Source organism: Lissotriton vulgaris, chromosome 4_1 (genome assembly GCF_964263255.1).
Source record: "Lissotriton vulgaris chromosome 4_1, aLisVul1.2, whole genome shotgun sequence".
Lineage (NCBI taxonomy): Eukaryota > Metazoa > Chordata > Amphibia > Caudata > Salamandridae > Lissotriton > Lissotriton vulgaris.
The window spans coordinates 264,153,169-264,173,456 of NC_141691.1; positions in this window are offsets into that span (position 1 = coordinate 264,153,169).

Sequence of the window (20,288 nt, forward strand, 5' to 3'; positions counted from 1 at the left end):
AATAGGGGCATAAGGTCACAGTATCGATCAGGATCCTAGATAAGCACGCAACACCCACTCCACGGGTTCATGTCCATCAAATTACTAAAACTAGAGCAATAAGATGCATGTGTAACATTGCCCACCCCAAAATACATATATGCATTTGAAATAGGCGTATATTGTAATACGTGAAAATTTAGGTACTGTACGTTTTTGAAGCATAGAAATCATTCAAAAATTATTGCATATGAAATCAATGAACGATTATGCAAAAAGAATTACACATGAAATATCTCTGAAACAGAAGAAGGGCGAGATAAATCATCACATATAAATGCATTGCAATAAATGTGCTAGAGGCTGGTGTAAGTTATTATGTCTCTAGATGTATATAGAAATAGAAGTTGAAGCTTCTGTTCTCTAAGAATAGTTTTTACTTTAAGCAAAGAATTTTTCGTGCCAAAAAAGGGTGAATATTAAAAAGTGTTCAATTCAAAAGGATTATTGCTTGAACGGGGAAATTAGAGTTCCAACGCTTTTAGCAGTTTTTGTTGTTCAAAACTGAAGGCCGAATACAGAGTTCATGGGAACGCTGTGTGTCGGAAAGCTTCTCCAAAGTTATTATTTCTGTTCGGGTGAGAACATCATATCAGACAGGCTCTCAAAGAATTGGTCTACAAAATCAGGTGACAGTTCAACCAAATTCGATAACGCTGTAACTTGGCAGGTGTGAGAATGATTGCTGTCATCATAGTCGGGATCAGCAATGCTCACAGATGGTCGTACCTGGTTGATGTTGCTTTTGTCACTCGCTCCACTGTTACCACCTAGTCGTAGCACAGGAGTCTCAACGAATGCCGTCATCAGGATTGGTAGCCGCTGGGGACAACACAATGCGTGAGCCGTTATCGGACTGAGCAAAGTATCGACGTCCATTGGTACTGCTGATGGAAGTGAAAGACAGATGTCCAACACGCACTCATCTCCGCATAGCATACATCGAAGTACCGGTAAGATACAGTTCTGCCATATAGGTCTGAATGAAAGGAACCAGGTCACGCGTCCAGGAGGCAGAGTCAGCACAAGACGCGGCACACTTCCAAAGCGGCCTGGGACAATGTCCTTACCTCCTGATGAAACCTTGATTCTTCACCTCTAAGGTGACCTCAGATACCCCAAACAGAAGGGTAAGACTAATAAGTTTATAAATCTACCCACCAACATCACAAATAGTGATATGTTTTTCTATCTGTGTTAAATGTTGTATTTGTCCTGACGAATGCTCTTAGACCACCCTGGCCAACAGAGCAGAAACATGTCGACGTTCTTTCAATCCTATTAACATATGCTATGGATACCTAACTTCCTGCGAGCATACCCAACTATTTTTAACCTAGCAGTCCAGCGATACTAATAAAGAGTACCTAAGTCGTCTGGAAGCTTTTTTAACAAACCTTTTTGCGCACTCTCAGTGGGGAAACTCTAAATTCTCTGGAGACTGCCACATTACCAGAGAACGCCTCGGGTGAGGCTGGCAATTTACAAATTGTTAAACCCAATGATTGCTGCCATAACGCTTGTGTGGGGCGGCCAACAACATATACCGCTTACGTTATACACAACGTTTATGAGGGTTTTCCAAATATTTCTCTTGGTATTAGTGGTTACAAGTGTCCTATCCACCTTTGATTAATTCTGCCTAATTCTGGGGAACAGATAGGACAGCTATTCCTCTTCCCTCATTTTGATGAACTCGAACTTGTTAGAATTACCTTCACAGGCTCAGTGTAAATTAATACCCTGACACAAAAGTATACCGCTTAGTGAATGTTTACAATTTTCACCACTAAGAAATACATTTTTGTCGCTGTCACTATAGCAAGAATGTGTGTATGGTAATTTCCATTCTGATTTTACATATCCTTTACCCAATCGTTCATACTGGCCAGTAGGTATGTATTCAAGGCACTTTTTAAATCGGAAAGTTGTTATCGGAATAGTGATAATTCCGTGTATTATCCATTCAATGACAGGACTCTCTGACATTGTCAATGGTAATCTCTCAAGTTTTTCGATGCTCAGGATTGTATAGTCTGCTCCTTTCTGAGCCAAACTGATGTGTTTATCAGTAAGGTTAAAAATGGAAAATAATGACGTTGTGTTGATTAAACGCCAAGGCACATAGCCTGAACGAAGATTTTGCAGCGTCCAGCCTAATTGTACAATAGAACGTAATTGAGATTGGCCATGCTGTAATATTAGCAAGTCTCTGTCTACTATGTCAAAGGCAGAAGATACAATATTGTCCAACGAATATATTCTGGAGAAAAGAGTCATTAACCCATTGTCCACTACAGAAAGTGATTTTTCCAAATTAATACGATCAATTTCTCGTATTTTTTCTGCTGTTTTAATTTGTGTGACTTTCCAAGCCTCGTTGTACGCAGCATAGATACTGGTCGCTATGAAACGCTTTTGACGCTGTTTGCGTGGTCCAAGAATGAAATCGCGCAAATCAGCACCATCTTTTAGTAAAGACAAGTGTTGCTTAATTTCAGCCAGTGTGGATGTTCCTAGCCATTCGAGGCAGAGTTTCCCTACACTGTATGTTGTTACTATCCCTGGATGTTGTCTCTGGGAGTATCTAGGGTCTTGTCTGGTCATTTTTAACCCCTGTGTTTTGTTCAGGAATCTATCTTGACAGCTGTTTGTGTCAGTAGGCCAGATTAACCACTTTTTCCAATCAGGATGTGTTCTGTTAAAATGTAAAATTTTAGTTACGTCTATCTCAATATCTGTCATTACATTTTCAGGTATTGGTTTTGGAATAGATGTTTTGTTAAGTTCTTTGATCTTAGCTAGGCCAAGACAGGATGTTTGGTGAATTGTGTCATTTAAAAACATCATTTGTTCTGGTATCATGCAGGTTCTGAATAGTGCTTCAAGACCTTGTACCTGCCAATCTTTTGTACCCCAAATGGTTTTTGTTTCAATGTTATTTTTCCAATAATCAAAGCCAAATGTCATCATTTTTTCATAAAATGCTTCTGAATATATTAATTTAGTGTTTGTCAGCATTGTTTTCATTCCTGTTTTATCTAACAGTTTGTAATAAAACGTTTCTGCATCACTGGTGTTAAACCCTGAGAAGTATTTGAATTTCTCAAAAAATGCTTTAGAACTGCTTTTTGGTGGTGTAGCACAATGTTCCCATTGATTATACTTAAAAACATTTCTAGGCTGTGCAGATTTATGCAAGTAATGATCACCATAATGTGTATAGCAGAGTAACTGCTCATAACTAGATGAACCTTGTAAATAATCATGTTCTGTGAATCTAGCTGACATTACTAAATCAGACATCATGTCATTAATACTGTTAAAGTCCCAATCATCAGAGAATGTACTAGCTTTTACAAAGTCACTTAAGGAAACCTTCAGTTGATGAGGATACTTCAGGATCTCGACCGGACCGTAGATCTCATAGTCAGTTTTCTCCCATACTACCCCACCAGGTATTGGAATTGCTGTGACATTTACTGTTGACAGTTCTCTTTTCTTCACGTGTGATGATCTGTGTGGTTTGAGGACTAGGTTGATGTTCTGACTTGCTGTGTCCATTGTACTATATTTTCCCTCAATGAATTTTCCCAAACAAAGTACCATGATGAGCCAAAGCAGGAGGAAAAATACACCTAGACCGAACCAGAACTCTAGCCAAGGGGAAATAAGGTAGATTTCCTTCAGTTGATGAAAGAGTTCCGTTGCTTTTTCTTTGAAAGTCTTTTTAGTTTCTGGCATCACTTCGGGGTCGTTTTGATCTTCAGAGAAGTTGTCGAAGTTGATGAAATAACCAGAGGCAGTTCTGTCAATTGATCGGATTGTTCTTTCAATCTGTATCTCGGTAGCACTTTCTGTTGCCACATTATTGTAGACTGGTGTTTCTTGATGAACTGTTTCAATCTGTGTCTCAAGAGGCACGAGTTCCATGGCATTATTGCATAGTCCTTCTCTGTGCACTGCAGGCTGATCGAATGTGATTAGTCTTTCAGTTTGAACTTCTTGGATTGTTGCAAGTTTGGGTATTCTGTTGTTTCTTGGGAGTCCACTGGGCCTACTGTTGATTATAGGCCACATGTTTGTGGTTTTACCAGGTCGATAGAAACGACTCTGTTCTCCTTTTTACCAGCAAGGGGCGGTAGTACTACTGATCTTGTTCCGGTGACTGCCAAGACAGGTACTGCTTTTCTGTAAGAAGGCCCAAATTCCTTCTTCACCGCGATTTTTTCTCTGACTAGATCCCCAATCTTTGGAATCCAGACAGGCCTTGCTGGGCTGTTGCTTGTGGTGCCTCGTCAGTGGTATTTGGCTGTTGCTTTAACTTTATGTTGCTTAAGGATTTTCTTGTTTCATTCAGTTCCTGTAAAACAGCCAAACGATCTTTGATGTCAAAGTCTGTTGTTTTTTCTTGTACCACTGATATCTGACTATCTAAGTCCTGAATTCTCATTCTAATTCCGAACAATAGTTGGTATGGGCTGAAACCTTTTAGAGATTTTCTTGGCAAATTGTTAAGACTGGACTGGACATTTATTAGATGTTTGACCCACCCAGCGCCTGAACCTAATACCTTCGCTGTTATAGATCGCTTTATGTCTCGGTTTTTTCTTTCTACCACACTATTCCCTTCGGGGTGCGACGGACAAGAATACCGCAACCCAATTCCCATGCTGGCCATGCCCTCCTTATAAGCTCGAGAGCTGAAAGCAGGACCCTGGTCAGAATGGAACGTGGTAATTGCGTATGTGCCGATATAGACTCGCAGATCTTTCTTATAACAGTTCTAGCGTCAGCCGAGCGCTGGAGGCCTCATTTTTTAAGTGTGTTAGTCTTAACTGATTAATAGGACGCAGGATGGGGTGTAGGCAGCGTTACGCTGTTTCTGATCGGTAGCCGGTAGCATGGTTCACCACTGCGATCCCTGTTGCAGTTTTCACAGTTGCTTGCAAACTCATGAATGCCTTCACTCATTTCCGGCCACCAGTATACTGATTCTAACTCTCTCAAAGAGTCCCTGATTGTTTGGTGTCTCAGACCCAATCCCATGTGTGCGTCTGCTATTAAAAATATTCTCCTGTTCATGTTTGGAATTACCCTATCCCCCACTCCAGGGATTCGAGCAAAAGGAACGGAGTTTGCATCAATTACGTATGCATAATTGAGTGGATAGTTCACGGGTAGTGCTGCACAGTCGCCTTTTACGGTCGTTTTTACTGCCAGCATGGTTTCCCCGTCTATGTATTTTTCTGTACCCTTTTTTGTGGCTACGGAAGCCGGTTTAGTTGCTTCCGCTGTGGCTGTATTAGCCAATGAATTCCCTGCAACGTGAACGCCATCACGTTGAAGACTCTGTGCGTGTATCACGTGAGTCTTTTGTAGTTCTTTCTGTAAAAGAGCTACCTGTTTCCAGAGCAATTTATGCTTTATTGTGGCACCTGTGTCATCTTTGTAGTCGTTTTCAATCCACCTCTGCAATTTGTTATTGTAAGAGTTGACGCAAAAATGAGAATCGCACACGATAAGTGTCGGGAATTCACGTTCTGCATTTTCGAGCGCCATCTTTAAACATCTGATTTCAGCTCTCCGAGCCGAACAGTTTCTCAATGATTCAGTTTTTGTTACTTTCGGTCTGAATTTACCGCACAGCCAACGACCTTTAACAATCGCACAGGCTGCATCGTAGGATTTGCTCTCTACGTTGAAATGCTGTACAAATCTATCTGTATAGATTATACAGGCGTATTGTGGGAGAGGCAGAAGTTCGATTGGCAGAGGATATTCTTCTTCATATTCTAAATCATTCAGTTCTTCGTATTGCGGGGCGAAATAGTATTTCACATCTTCCGCTCCTAGAGAATCTACACACTGTATCCATTTCGGATCCAGTGACACTGTAGGCAGGTTTACTGGGCTGAATAGCGCCTCGAAGGCTGATTCCGCTGTGAGGATATTAATCCGTTTGCCGTGTGCTAGTTCTCGTTCATTTGCTAATGCAATTTGCACTGCTTTCACAGTTCTTTCTGTGAGACTGAATGCTTTTTCTTCTTGTGTGTACAAGTGAGATTTAATTGAAATTGGTACCTTATCTCCCTCATTAGAGGTTAGGTAAGTGAATCCGCATCTTCCTGGGATGACTCGGATTACAAGACCGCGTGTGTTGTCACGTGTATCTAATTTTGTTTTAGCTAACATGTCTGTTTGCAATGATCTCAAAATTTCTGTGTGTTTTTGAGTCCAATTGATTTGTTTAAAATCAGGTTTAATTAGTTCGTAGAGAGGTTTAACCCTCTCTGCGTAATTTAAAATGCAAGTCCTTCCGAAATTCAGAAAACCTAGTATGGATTGTAAATTCTTCAGCGTTTTTGGAGCTTGGAGTACAGCGCACTTCTCTAAGAAGTTGTCCGCTAGGCTCTTTCCTTCACTTGATAATTCATACCCTAAGAATAGTACTGTCAGATGGGCAATTCGAGACTTTTTAAAGTTGAATTTGTAACCCTCTGCTGCGAACCCAAGTATAATGGTGTTCACTCTTTTCAAGTGAGTATCCAAGTCGTCGTCTGTGAGATAGATATCATCTACGTAAGATAATGCCTCATCATCATATATTTGTAGTAACTCTGTTAGCCTAGCTGAGAATAGTCCTGGGCTGTTCTTGAACCCCTGTGGGAGTCGACAGAATTTTTTCTGCGACCCAAATGCTGAGAAAGCGGTCAACTATCTGCTTTCTGGTGCAATGTTTTGACAAAAGAAACCATTAGATATGTCTAATGTCGTTTTATATTTTTTCCTAACTATGTTATTCATTAGGGCTGCACTATGCGAGTTTTGTACTGCAAATGTTTTACAACATGCATTAAGATGTCTGTAGTCCAAAACTAGACGATATGAATTGTCTGGCTTGGAGACAGGAAACAAAGGATTGTTCATTTGAGAGGTGCATGTTTCAATCACCCCCTGGTATTCAAGTTGATCTAAGATCTCCCTGACTTGTTTTTTAGCTTCTTGCTTAATGGGATACTGCCGTTGGGCAGTTGGTTCACTTTTTAATTGGATTTTGTGAGGAGGAGAGTCCTCATCCCATCCTACATGATTTTTTTATATAATGCCGGTGCCTGGGCTACCGCCCATTTCCTTGCATATGTATATTTTTTGTGAATCGGAATGTGATTCGAGAAGGCAGGCATAATCACTTCTTCGCCACGAGGGCACTCCCTGACAAACTCTGGGGGCCAATCTTTTTCAGCTAACAGAATATCATAGCCTTTTGAGAGTTTATCCCAAAATAGACCTCTTATTTTCCTAGTCTTATCACCCTCTATACGCAATGTTATTTCGTATATTTTATGGGGCTCGCTAAGTCTGGTGTCAGCAGTTTCAACCTGAATGTATTTATTCGTGTCCACTGTCTCCAGATGACTCATCAAGATCTTGCGGGCTATACTGATTTCTGCTGCACTGTCCAACATTGTCAATGCCCACTCCCCGTTTTTCAACTGTGTCCTCAGTATTCTCGGCATGGTTGATTACTCTAATACTGGCTACCTTCTTTTTTGGAAATTGAGATTTTTTACTCTGAGCAGGTTCCTTGTCTTTGGACTTGGTGTGCTCTCCTGGCTGTGACCGTCCTCTTCTTTCCGATTTCTGTGGAAAAGATCGAGAGGGACGTGTATCAATACTTTCATATCTATCTGGTTTTTTCAAATTATCCCTATTTCTAAGGTTATATCTTTTCTCAGAGGGCTCCCTCTGGGGAGACTGGTGTTCTCGAGTCGGAGTTCTTTCCCTCCGTCGAGGAGACCTTCCTCTGGACTGGAAAACTTTTTCCTTGGGAGTGGATTGTTTATTTCCATCCCAGCTCTTTTTAGGAGTGTTTAAATTATTTTTAATAAATAATTTTTCAGGATTTTCGAGCAGTTGGGGCTTTACTGGTTTCCCACCCAAGCTGTCTCTACCTAATTCTTCATAGCATTTCTCTATGATTTTGGCAAGCTCAATTGGCTGATCTTTTATATCTGTTTCCTTCAACTTCTGGCGGATCGCCACAGATGCTGCTTCTCCTTTTATATTGGCTAATAATATAGCCGAGACCTGCTTGAAGTCTTTCAGTAATTTCATACCTAGATGTAAAGCCGGCTCTGGACCGTATTCATTTTGAATCTGTTTTAGCACTTCGGGTATTATCGCCATAGACGGAACACCGTGTGTTTTTGTGTAAATGGAAGCAAAGACTGTACCCCAAGTGTCACAGTCCTCCACGTGTGGTGCGATTCCCATAGGAAGGCAGATGGTCAAGATTCTGTGTTTCTCAATAAGGGTAGTATCCGGAAATACTGCCTCTATTTGAGTGATTTTCTGTGCTAACCAGAAAGGGATTTGTTCCCGTTTTACAGGTGTTTTACCAAGACATGACTGTATGTTCTGTGGTATAATTTTATTAGTGTTCCCCTGATGAGGGATCAGCTGTGGTACATTAACAGCTGGTTGGACTGTTGCAGTCCGCATTACATTTTGGACTAATTGCCTATGTATTTTTATTAATGTTTTTAGCTGTACTAACAGCTCTTCCTTTGACATTTTTGCAATGTCTGGATGTGGTGTGTAGCTGGCTAGAACCGGCCACGTTGCTCCTGGTCTACCTAGTGGACCGAGCCTGGTAATATGATCATTATGTTTTAGGGCGCCATTAAACCAGAGCAGGTGCTCTTGGAATTTTAGTGGGATTTCAGTCTCCTCGAAAGGAGCGTACTCTTCCGGAGGTTTCTCTATTCTGTAATAGTGAAACTCTTTTGTTCTAGCGTTTGCCGCTGGAAAGTTTATTCATAAATAGAATACCTCTGTCTGCCGATATTCGTGAGCCTCTATCACAAAAATTACTGTACCACCTTGTGGTGTCAGTCCGTTTTCTCTAAGTTTTAACGTTATAGACTTTCTTAAGTGGACCGGGTCTGTGTCGTCGGGACCCTGCTGAGTCGCATCTGCTGCGGCTCCAGTGGTTCCGTTTTCTCCTGGCATTGTATAAATGCAAGGTTTGCAGAGTAGGTCTCCAAGGAGACAAAGATTAGGTGCACAATATTTTGGAACACTGTATCCTTCAACGTTGAATAAACCAGAGCTTTACATAGGAATCTCTTCCTACTGAGTTCGGGCGGATTTTAACCTTTCACCCACTCCAGACGTCTATTGGAGTATTTACGGGAGAAAGGGGTCTGTGTGAAATATGCACGACTGAGTTACTCTAACGTCTTGCGTTAGTTTATCGCCTTACCAAACGTTGGGCGCCATGTAGCGTAGTTCCTATTTTCCCAATAGGCCCTGCGCATTGGAATAACATAAACAGTAGTATCGACGTAGAAGTGCGGATCTTCCAGGCCTCTACTGACTATGCTAAACTTAATTGGGTTTGTTACCAACTAGCTCAGAGGTCACTGGAAACTTTCTTGACTGAAATAGGAAGTGATCAGCTTCCCTGGCACTGACAAGAAGGGATTCAGTTTTCCAACAACCGTGCAACATGACAACTTTGCTCCTTAGATCAAGAGTCAATCTCTAGGGTCGTGTGAAACAATAGACAGTTATTTTACTCAGTCAGGTTGGTGCAGTTTACTTTCACAATATGTAGAGAATAGAGAGACGGCGTTTGTCAATAAAGGTAACATTTATTGAACAGTCTTTCTTCTCGTACAAGAGAAATGAATTGCCACAATTGCAAGACTTGTTATTATAAAAAGTACGTACAGTAAGATAAGTATTGCGAAATAATACTGTAAAAGCATTGATATGGTTTCTTAGCCATACAATGGTTTAAAAGTAATAAAACATATATGCAGAGAAAGCTATTCTGGAATGTGGCTCTGTTGGTGTGAGGCCTTGATGAGTTTCTGAATATTGCACTTGAACGGTTATGCCAATATAGGGAATAAATGGATTTATAGCCGAATAGGGGCATAAGGTCACAGTATCAATCAGGATCCTAGATAAGCACGCAACAATTAAAAGAGTCTTCATAACAGAGAAAATCTCCAAGTAGTTCCTCTTCTGTACGCCATGGCTTAAAGAGTTGCAAAGGAGCTAAATAGTAAAATTCTCTTTTGTCTGGAGATTCGTAACTCAATTTTCGATGATTAATCAAATGGCCTTTTCTCTGCTTCACTAGACATCCTTCATACCCAATGACAGCATATTTTCCATTATTGATATCTTCTGTGATGTTCCTCTTATAACTATAGTTTTGCAGAACTTCATACAAACAAGTGTTCTCAAGGTGAATACTTCTATTTGGATAGTATGTATCCAACATGTTTGTCTTCAAAATATCTGTACTGTTTGGTTCTTTCTCCCCCAAATACTCTATTTCTTGTATAGATTTCAATACTCGGTTTCGTGTTGCAGTAAGACCTAGACTCACCCAAATGATTGATCTAGATTTGGCATAGAGACTTGTTGATGATAACCGATCAGAACATTCATATGCTCCAATTTCTCGATGCAACAACATATTCAGACTGAAACTGTATAATTTTTTACTTATACTCTTTTCATGTGAAATGTCCTCCCACATTTCCTTCAGTTCTGCCTTTTCTTTTTTTGTGATGTAAGACGTCACATATCGAGCCACAGCAATAGAGTTGTCAGCAACAAACTGAATATCCATGTTAGCAATCCACATGGACAAAATTACTGGGTTGCAGTCGTTAATATACTTGGACTCTTCGTTTCTTTTTAAATTGTATGTATTTTTTGGTGATTTCCTCGTCACAGTATGTCGCAGAGAAGACATCAAATTATTTACTCTTCCTTTAAAAATCACTGGTCGTGGAAACGCAAAACGACATTTTGTGTAGAACTTATCCTTGTTTCTAAATTTTCGACGACAGTACTTTCCACAACGATGGGATTGAAAGCGTAAAACTTGTTGCCTTAAACTATTCTCTTCAGTAGTTTTCGGAACAGCACATGTGGAATACTCTTCAATGAAACTCATCACTATGTCATCCGAATCAGTTCCAAATTTGGGTGCATCTTTAATCCATAACAACATGTGTATGTGAGGAGCACCTCTCGCTTGATACTCCTTCCTCCAAAAGAAATCCAAAACCTCTCCAAGGGGAGGATTTTTTTTGTTGGTAATAAAATACATCATAGCTTCAAATCTATGATTAAAAAATATGCATACATTCACTGGATCCAAAGAACACAGTTCTCCAGGTGTTTTGAATTCTATATTTTGTATGTTTCCATTTGCCTCTCGTAGAAATTGAAGTAAGTCATCCCATTCATACTCAGCACAGCTAAGAGTGAGGAACCATGTAGGAGTTCCTAAGTTTCTTAGCATACATTTTAATTCCCCATGATGACGGAACCAATACTCGTTTGTTCCACGCTGACATGCCATGAGATTGATTAGCTGAGATTCCAAAATACTGTCTTGCAGATCGACTTTCTCCATAAAGTCCCTCGCCGAAACATTTTGCAGATGAGTTTCACTTTTCAGTATATGATTAACTGCATAAGAAAGCTCAGACAAGTCAATTTCATACAGTAGATGAAACAAATACGGAATGCATTGACGAAACCTTGGATTTTCAGCATATAATCTTAAAGTCCAGTATTCAGCTGCAGGAATTTGAACTGGTCGATCGTCATATCGTCCACCTCGACCTGTTGGAAATAACTGTGGAAATCAACGAGCTTCCAAACTTTCTTCCCATACACTAATAGGACTTCCTTTTGCTGCTTTCATTTGAAACAAGTCAATTGCGTTCCCCATTACCTCTTTGGAATGCAAAGGATGAACAGTATAATGTTCATATATTTCTTCACTTCTAGACACATCAACTTTTTCAATTTGGCCAGCTGAACAATCACTGTCTTCTTCTGTATCTGTTTCCTCTACTCCAACACATACATGTTTGTAGTACTCATTGTTTTTGACCAAATACAACATTGCCTTTTTGACTTTCCTAACATCCACTAAATCTTGCCAGATTTTCTTACTCTTTGTCGGAACCCGATATACTAGAATAACCAGAGGTTCCTCTTCTACTCTTTCTACACCAATTGCATCAATATTTTTCTTGACATCTAGAGGCAAATAAACAACTATTCCCTTTAATCCTCTCTGTAAATCTGTAGGAGGCAATTTCCCTATCTTAGGCTCCATGCAAACAATAGCCTGAAAAGGATGGACACATTGAATCAAAATAGATTCATAAGTATTTAAATCCATCAATTCAGAAGGAATATCTATCAACTGAAGATTATTATGAACAGCTCGAGCAGGCATTCTGTTTTCATTTAATTTTTTTAAACAATAATTACAAATACACTGATCAAAACTCAAATCAAAAGAATTCTCCACCAACAAATAAGTTACAAAATCCTTCCATTCACTATTGTTTTCCATTTCACTTTTTGCATATAAATCAACTAACCTAGTCTGAATCTTATAATGAGTCCGTCGACAACACACACAAGTTAAATTAGGCCTTTCACTTGATTTCACCTTAAACTTGGTAATTTCCTCGTCAAACTTTTCTATACTTGAAATCTGTACATTGTGTTCCAAATTACCATTTATTACTATATCCATTTCTACACTGTCCTCTTTGTCCCCAAAATAACAAAACTCAATTTCTTCCCAAATCCTCTTCACATCTAATTCAGATCCATGCAAAAGAGCACTGTTTAACTGTTTAAGCTTAAGTGCTGGACTTTTTGCATAATACAACCTTCTCACTAATTTCCTCACTTTATTATGATGCACTGCTAACATCCTAAAATGATGAAAAACACTCTGACATACTTTTCTAGAAAGACAAGCCAGTGAATGCTCATGCAAACCTGTGTTTTCTCTCACTCTGCAAGGATCTAACTCGTGCAACATCTTCATTTTCTGCTTTACACTTTTCTTACTATATGTACGTAAGAAATTACGAAGCAAATCGATTAAATCCTGTCGCACACTACAAATACTACTATACTTCCATGTGTACACTGTACCCTTAGTACGTCTTCCTAAAACTTCATCAGCTAACACCTCTTCTACATCTCTAGACACAAGTTTCTCTTTTTCCATCGGACAACCGTCTTTCACCTCATATGCTCGACCACTGGTGTACACTGCATGCACCAAATCATTTTCCTGGAAGTAACTCTCCTCATTAAAAAATGGCTCAGAACTTGAACTATGCATCCATTCTCCAGAAAATACTTCACAAAAATGAGTCCGATTAATTATTCTTTTCCATCTACTGTTCGATTTGAAAACATCAATTGCCTTGTTAAGTATCCTAATTCTATTGATTAATAAAATAATTAATTTTTTCTTAACTTCAAAAGCCTGATCAACAATCTTCTCTACACTTTTCTTTTTCTTGTAAAAAGCAGCTATCTGTTTACCTTTCTTAACATTTTTTAACAAATTTAAAACTACCCTATTGCGAAACATTCGTCTACGAATGTCCCTAAATTGATTTTGCCGTCTATTGCTATCCATACTCTTCTCTCCTGCTCCAGTACTAATATTTTTTCTTCCTTCCTTTTCAATTTTGCTCTTTCCTTCGGTATATTTACATTCTCTTTAACATTTTTCTTCCTCTACATATGTTCCGAAAAAAAGACTTAGTTGTCTTCCCAGGAGCTTTTTTTGTGTTTTTTGAAGTACTTTTTGTTTTTTTCCGTATGGCAGCTTTCCTTCCCCTTTGCTTTGACGGCATATTTGCTTACTTTTGTAATGTTGATTTGAATCTGTGGTAAAGAAAAAAATAACATATTATAGACCACTATTAGCAAACAACAAAGCAATGACAATAAGCAAACGATATAAACACTAATTTACAACATATCTAAGTTTATTCCACAGCAACTATATAACTAGGAGTAAGACAGAGAAAAGCAGCTAGAGGGAGTAACACAAGGACACAGAGAGACTCAGACAAAGAAACAGGTAGAGGAAGTAAAACATAGAGAAGGACTAAGACAGATAGAGTGTATAATATGTTGTAAGACAGAAAAAGGATGTAATAGGGAGAGCGATTAAGTCAAAAAAAGTGAGTAAGTCAGAAAAAGGATGTAACAGGGTGTAAAACAGAGAGAGGATGAAAAATAACATATTATAGGTGGAGAAGTGTGGCTCACTGGTTAGAGCAGGCAGACCCTGAAGCAGAGGTCAGACCCGGGACCAGGGTTCAATTCCTGACGCAGCAGGGTCTTGAGCTCAAATGTCCATGGACTTGATAATTCTCGCTTCGGTGCCTGACCTAATCATGGGTTCACACTCTGCAACTCTGGGCATTAAGCTTGCTTAATGTCCACAACGGCCCCCCCCGCGGCGGGATGCCTGGCTTTCACCTTGAGGATGCCCTGTAGGGGCCATCTCACAGGGAAAAACCAGGACGGGTTCCCAAGGCAAGTGCGGAGATACCCCTTCAGGGGTCGATTCAGGCGCTATATAAGAAACATAATAATAATAATAATAAAGAGGATGTAAGACAGAGAGAGGGTGTTAGAAGGGAAAAGGTTGTAAAAGAGACTAAAACAGAGAGAGCCTGTAAAAGGAGAGACAGAGAGTAAGTTTAAGAGAGAGGGTGTAAAAGGAACAAAATCAGAGAGAGGATGTTACAAGAAGTAGGTCACACAGAGGGTGTAACAGAAAGAGAGAAAAAAGTCAGAAAGAGGGAGAGAGGGTGTAAAACAAACAAGAGGTGTAATAGGGAGTAACTCAAAAAGAGAATATTACAAAGAAAAAGGTAGATTAGATAGTATCTGCATGATTCAAAAAATATATTAGCACATTTCACAATCATGTCACCTGTGTTTCCTCAGATTAGTAAACAGATTGAGCAGATGAGGTGAGGCCTATCCAGGGGAGCAAAGGAGGTGAGGCCTGTGTCCAATAGTGCAATAGACAAGACTCACCTCCACTGACCCTTGGGCAAGCCTCACCTCCTCTGTGCCCCCTTGACAGACCTCAATGTATTGGGTTTAATTAATGGTGACAGGGTGCAGATGTGGTGAGAAGGAATTATTAGTGTTTGCCTCATTTAATAAATATATTTGAACCTTTTACAATGATGTCACCTGTATTACCTCAGATTAGGATGCAGATTGAACTTCTTTCTTGTTTGTGTCATGTTTTTGTTTTTGTTATTGTTTTATTAAAAGTGAGGTTTCAGTAGTGTAATGAAATGCTTCTACATATGACCTGTGCTCTCTTTTTAAAATGTTATGTAGAAATTGATTTACAGCACATGAATTGGTTTTACATTATTCACAAGGTTTAAATACTGTGTACATGAATGTACGTTTCACCTGTGTTTCCTCAAATTAGGAAGCAGATTGTGCAGATGAAGTGAGGCCTGTCCAAAAGCACAAATGAGGTGAGGCCTGTCCAGGGGAGCAGAGGTGGTGAGGCCTGTGTCTAAGAATGCAGTGGACTGGACTTAATGAAGCATCTCCCCCACTGCCTTCTTAGACACAGACCTCACCTCCTTTGCACCCCTGGACACACTTCTCTCCCAATACACTCTTGAACACTGGCCTCACCTCCTCTGCACCCCTGTACAAGCCTCACATCATCTACAACCATGAACAGGCTTCACTTCGTCTGCACCCATGAACAGGCCTCACCTCATCTACACCCCTGGACAGGCCTCACCTCATCTACACTATTTATTCCTTCACAAAAAGTAAAAACTATTAATTTAATCACATTTAAGAAACACAGCACAGGTCCTATGTACAAGCATACAATTTCACTCCTGAAACCTCACTATCTCACAAAAGACAATTCCTCTATCTTGCATATGTTGATATCAAGCATTATCCAAAAACATGACACAAACCAACCAGAAAGAAGCTCAATCTGCATCCTAATCTGAGGTAACGCAGGTAACATCATTCTGAAAGGTTCAAATATATTTATTGAATGAGGCAAACACTAATAATTCCTTCTCAAAAATATAAAAGGCATTCATTTACCCCAAAATCGTTTTTTAAATAACATTTTTGAAACACAGCACAGGTTTTATGTACAAGCATTCCATGTCACTAGAGAAACTTCTCAATTTTACATAATGTAATTCCCCTATGCTGCAAAACCTATTTACCAAGAATTATCCAACAACATGACACAAACCAACCAGAAAGAAGCTCAATCTGCATCCTAATCTGAGGTAATGCAGGTGACATCATTGTAAAAGGTTCAAATATATTTATTTAATGAGGCAAACACGAATAATTCCTTTTCAAAAATATAAAAGGCATTAATTTACCCCAAAATCGTTTTTTAAATAACATTTTTGAAACACAGCACAGGTCCTATGTACAAGCATTCCATGTCACTAGAGAAACTTCTCAATTTCACATAATGCAATTCCCCTATGCTGCAAAACCTATTTACCAAGCATTATCCAAAAACATGACACAAAGCAACCAGAAAGAAGCTCAATCTGCATCGTATTCTGAGGTAATGCAGGTGACATCATTGTAAAAGGTTCACATATATTTATTTAATGAGGCAAACACTAATAATTCATTCTCAAAAATATAAAAGGCATTCATTTACCCCAAAATCGTTTTTCAAATAACATCTTAGAAACACATCACAGGTCCTATGTACTAGAGAAATGTCACTAGAGAAACTTCTCAATTTTACATAATGCAATTCCCCTATGCTGCAAAACCTATTTACCAAGCATTATCCAAAAACATGACACAAACCAACCAGAAAGAATCTCAATTTGCATCCTAATCTGAGGTAATGAAGGTGACATCATTGTGAAAGGTTCAAATATATTTATTTAATGAGGCAAACACTAATAATTCCTTCTCAAAAATATAAAAGGCATTACTTTACCCAAAATCGTTTTTTAAATAACATTTTAGAAACACAGCACAGGTCCTATGTACAAGCATTCCATGTCACTAGAGAAACTTCTCAATTTTACATAATGCAATTCCTGTATGCTGCAAAACATATTTACCAAGCATTATCCAAAAACATGACACAAACCAACCAGAAAGAAACTCAATCTGCATCCTAATCTGAGGTAATGCAGGTGACATCATTTTAAAAGGTTCAAATATATGTATTTAATGAGGCAAACACTAATAATTCCTTCTCAAAATATAAAACCCATTCATTTACCCCAAAATCGTTTTTTTAAATAACACTTTAGAAAGACAAAAGAGGTCCTATGTACAAGCATTCACTTTAACTACTGAAACTTCACTATTTCACAAAATACAATTCCTCTATGCAGTAAAATGTTTTAACCAAGCGTTATCTAAAAATATGACACAAAACAACATTAAAAAAACAATCTGCTTCCAAATCTTCTCCAAAGAGCATACAAGTCTTTATCTAAATTAAATGAATCATTTCTTACGTTTACAAATGCTTTTGGAGATAGAGAATAATGTCAGACACTCACACCAATTTTTCTTTAGCAGAGCAAAAGTTATGCATTCCAAACACTGCAACCATGACTGGCAAAGAAAAGCTCTAATTCTACACAGATGCCTCATTTCAACCAATCAAAACTCTTCCCTCACTATTTTCAAACCAACACCCTTCCCCCCTCAGCCCTTTCTATCTGTTACCATAGCAACTCCCTCCTTACTTAACTCTCAGGTTCAAAAGTTTATTCTACAATGTTGCAAATGAACTAAGGAAGGATGTTTGACCTCTCAATTCACCAGCTTATCCGATGCAATCTTTCTTTAATTGACTTTTTCTTAACCATTCAAATAGCTCCTTTCACAAAACACAACCATGCACCCTAACATTTAGTTTTCAACTATCTGAATCCACCAATCATTGCTTGTGATTCAAGAGCAGTGAAACTCCACAATTATTTTTTTGTAAACTCCTACTGTTTCAACTGCCATTTCATTCTCACACTTCATCTGACTGCACCAGAACCTTCTCTCACCATGTATTCTGTGTGGATTATTGGACATAGCTACATCCACTGGGCTCAAAGGTATGCAGCAAGCATGAATTTTCACAACCTTGATTTAACAAATGTGGAAATCAAGTAGATTGGCCAGAGAGGATTGAGATGTCACCAATTGATATCATTGGTGAAAACATTTTTGCATCTGCCGAACCCTGACCTCTTAATAGTGCACTGTGGAGGAAATGACTTGGGCACTTTGACTGAGGTAGGTCTGGAAATGCTTTTAAAGGACACCTTTGCTCAATTGATGACACTTTTTCCACAAACTGTCTTGGTATATTCCAATATATGTCAAAGACAGAAATGGAACTGGTCCAACCAATTTTGTCCACAATTTGAGAAAGCACGGAAACATGTGAATAAATCTGTTTCTGCCTACATGAAAGACTATGGAATGGGTTCAATATACAACAATAACTTGCGTTACAACAGCAAGATATCTACAGAGGAGATGGTGTGCACTTCTCAGATGAGGGGAAAAGAATATTCCTCCTGAATTTAAGACTGTGCATTGGAACCTACTTGTAGGTACCTAAATCACACACAGAACCCAAAAGCTCTTTTCAGGGCTACCCTACCTCTGATCACTCAAAATGATTATTTTACTCTAACTTTTTTCACTATTTTTCACCAAAGTACGCTCCCCGGTACGCTCCCCGGTGCGCGTACCGGGCGCTCCCCCCGCAAAATTTAAAAAAAAAATTATTTTGGGGCCTATATGGGTCTCCTAAACTCCCCTCAGAAAACCTAGGGGGTCTGGGGCTGTCTACCGTGCCCCCTTCTACCCATTCCCAACATTGTTTGTCCTCCATCTTGTGTCTCAATTGTACCGAAACACAAGATGGCGGACTCCCGTAGCGCTCCCGGTGCGCTCTCCGGTACGCGCACCTTTAAGCGCTCCCCAAAAATGTGGGAAGTTAATTTACATAAAAACCACTGCAGACACTTACACCAAATATAGAATAGGCCCTACTACAAAGCAGTCCCTACCATTTTCCCAAATTTGGTGGAATTCCATTGAGCCATTTGGGCTGTAGCCCTGTCTAAATATCCTGAGGTAAATTACATGACAAAAGCACATATGAAGTGTTACAATTTACAACCAATTATGAATGAATGAATGAAACAGTTCTTGTATTGCGCAAACTTAGCCCAGTGGGCGTCAAGGCGCCTAAGTCAAATGCTGAAGCTAGCACCCTTCCAAGTCCTATTTTCTCATAAGTAGGCCCTCTTAAAGAAGTAGCTTTTGAGAGCCTTTTTAAACGACTCGATGGAAGGGAGAGTTTTTATTTCAATGGGGATGGAATTCCAAAGCTGCGGAGCAACCACGGAGAAAGCTCTGGCTTCCCATCTAGCAAGTTTGACACGGGGAACAACCAGTTGACAGAGTCCCGCAGAGCGAAGGCTTCTTGTGGGGACATGACGCATTAGAAGAGAACCGATAGCACTAGAGGGACCATCCTTCAATGCTCTGTGGGTCAAACAGAGAATTTTAAAGGCGATTCTGTGCTGCACCGGAAGCCAATGGAGCTCCTTCCTGGCTAAGGTGGCAGAAGAGGCTTTCGGAAGATCCAAGACAAAGCGTGCTGCAGCATTCTGCAAAATCTGCAGACGGTGTATCAGGCTTTTATTGGCTTCCATGTACAGGGAGTTGCAGTAATCTAGCCTCGAGCCAACCAGGGCGACTGCAACCTGTTTGCGCGCCTGGGGGGAGAGGTACCCGCGGATTTTATTGAGTATCCTGATCACACCCCAGCAGGTGGCCAGGGTCCTGTTAACTTGCAGGGACATAGTAAGCGAGGTGTCAAATAGTACACCAAGATTTCTGGCAGATTGGAAGGGAGTGGGGCAGAAGCCAAGAGAGGAGGGCCACCACTCACTCGACCACAGATCTTGGTCCTTCCCAAAGATCAACACCTCCATTTTTTCGCCGTTCAGTTTGAGGGAGTTTATAGTCATCCAGTCTGCCACATACTGCATGCATACCCTGAAACTGGCGGCAGATGTACTAACAGAGGTGTGAGCTAGTGATACCATGATCTGGGTGTCATCTGCGTAGGATACCACCTCCATCCCCTGAGATTTAACTAGTCTTGCCAGGGGGGCCACATAGATGTTAAAGAGGGTCGGACTTAAGGCCGACCCTTGTGGCACCCCACACTGCAGTGACTTGGCAGGGGAGAGGTGGTTCCCAAGCATCACTCTCTGCTCCCTTTCAGTCAAGAAGGAATTTAGGAGGCTCAGGGCCGGTCCCGTGACACCAGCTTCCCTCAGCCGAGATGTAAG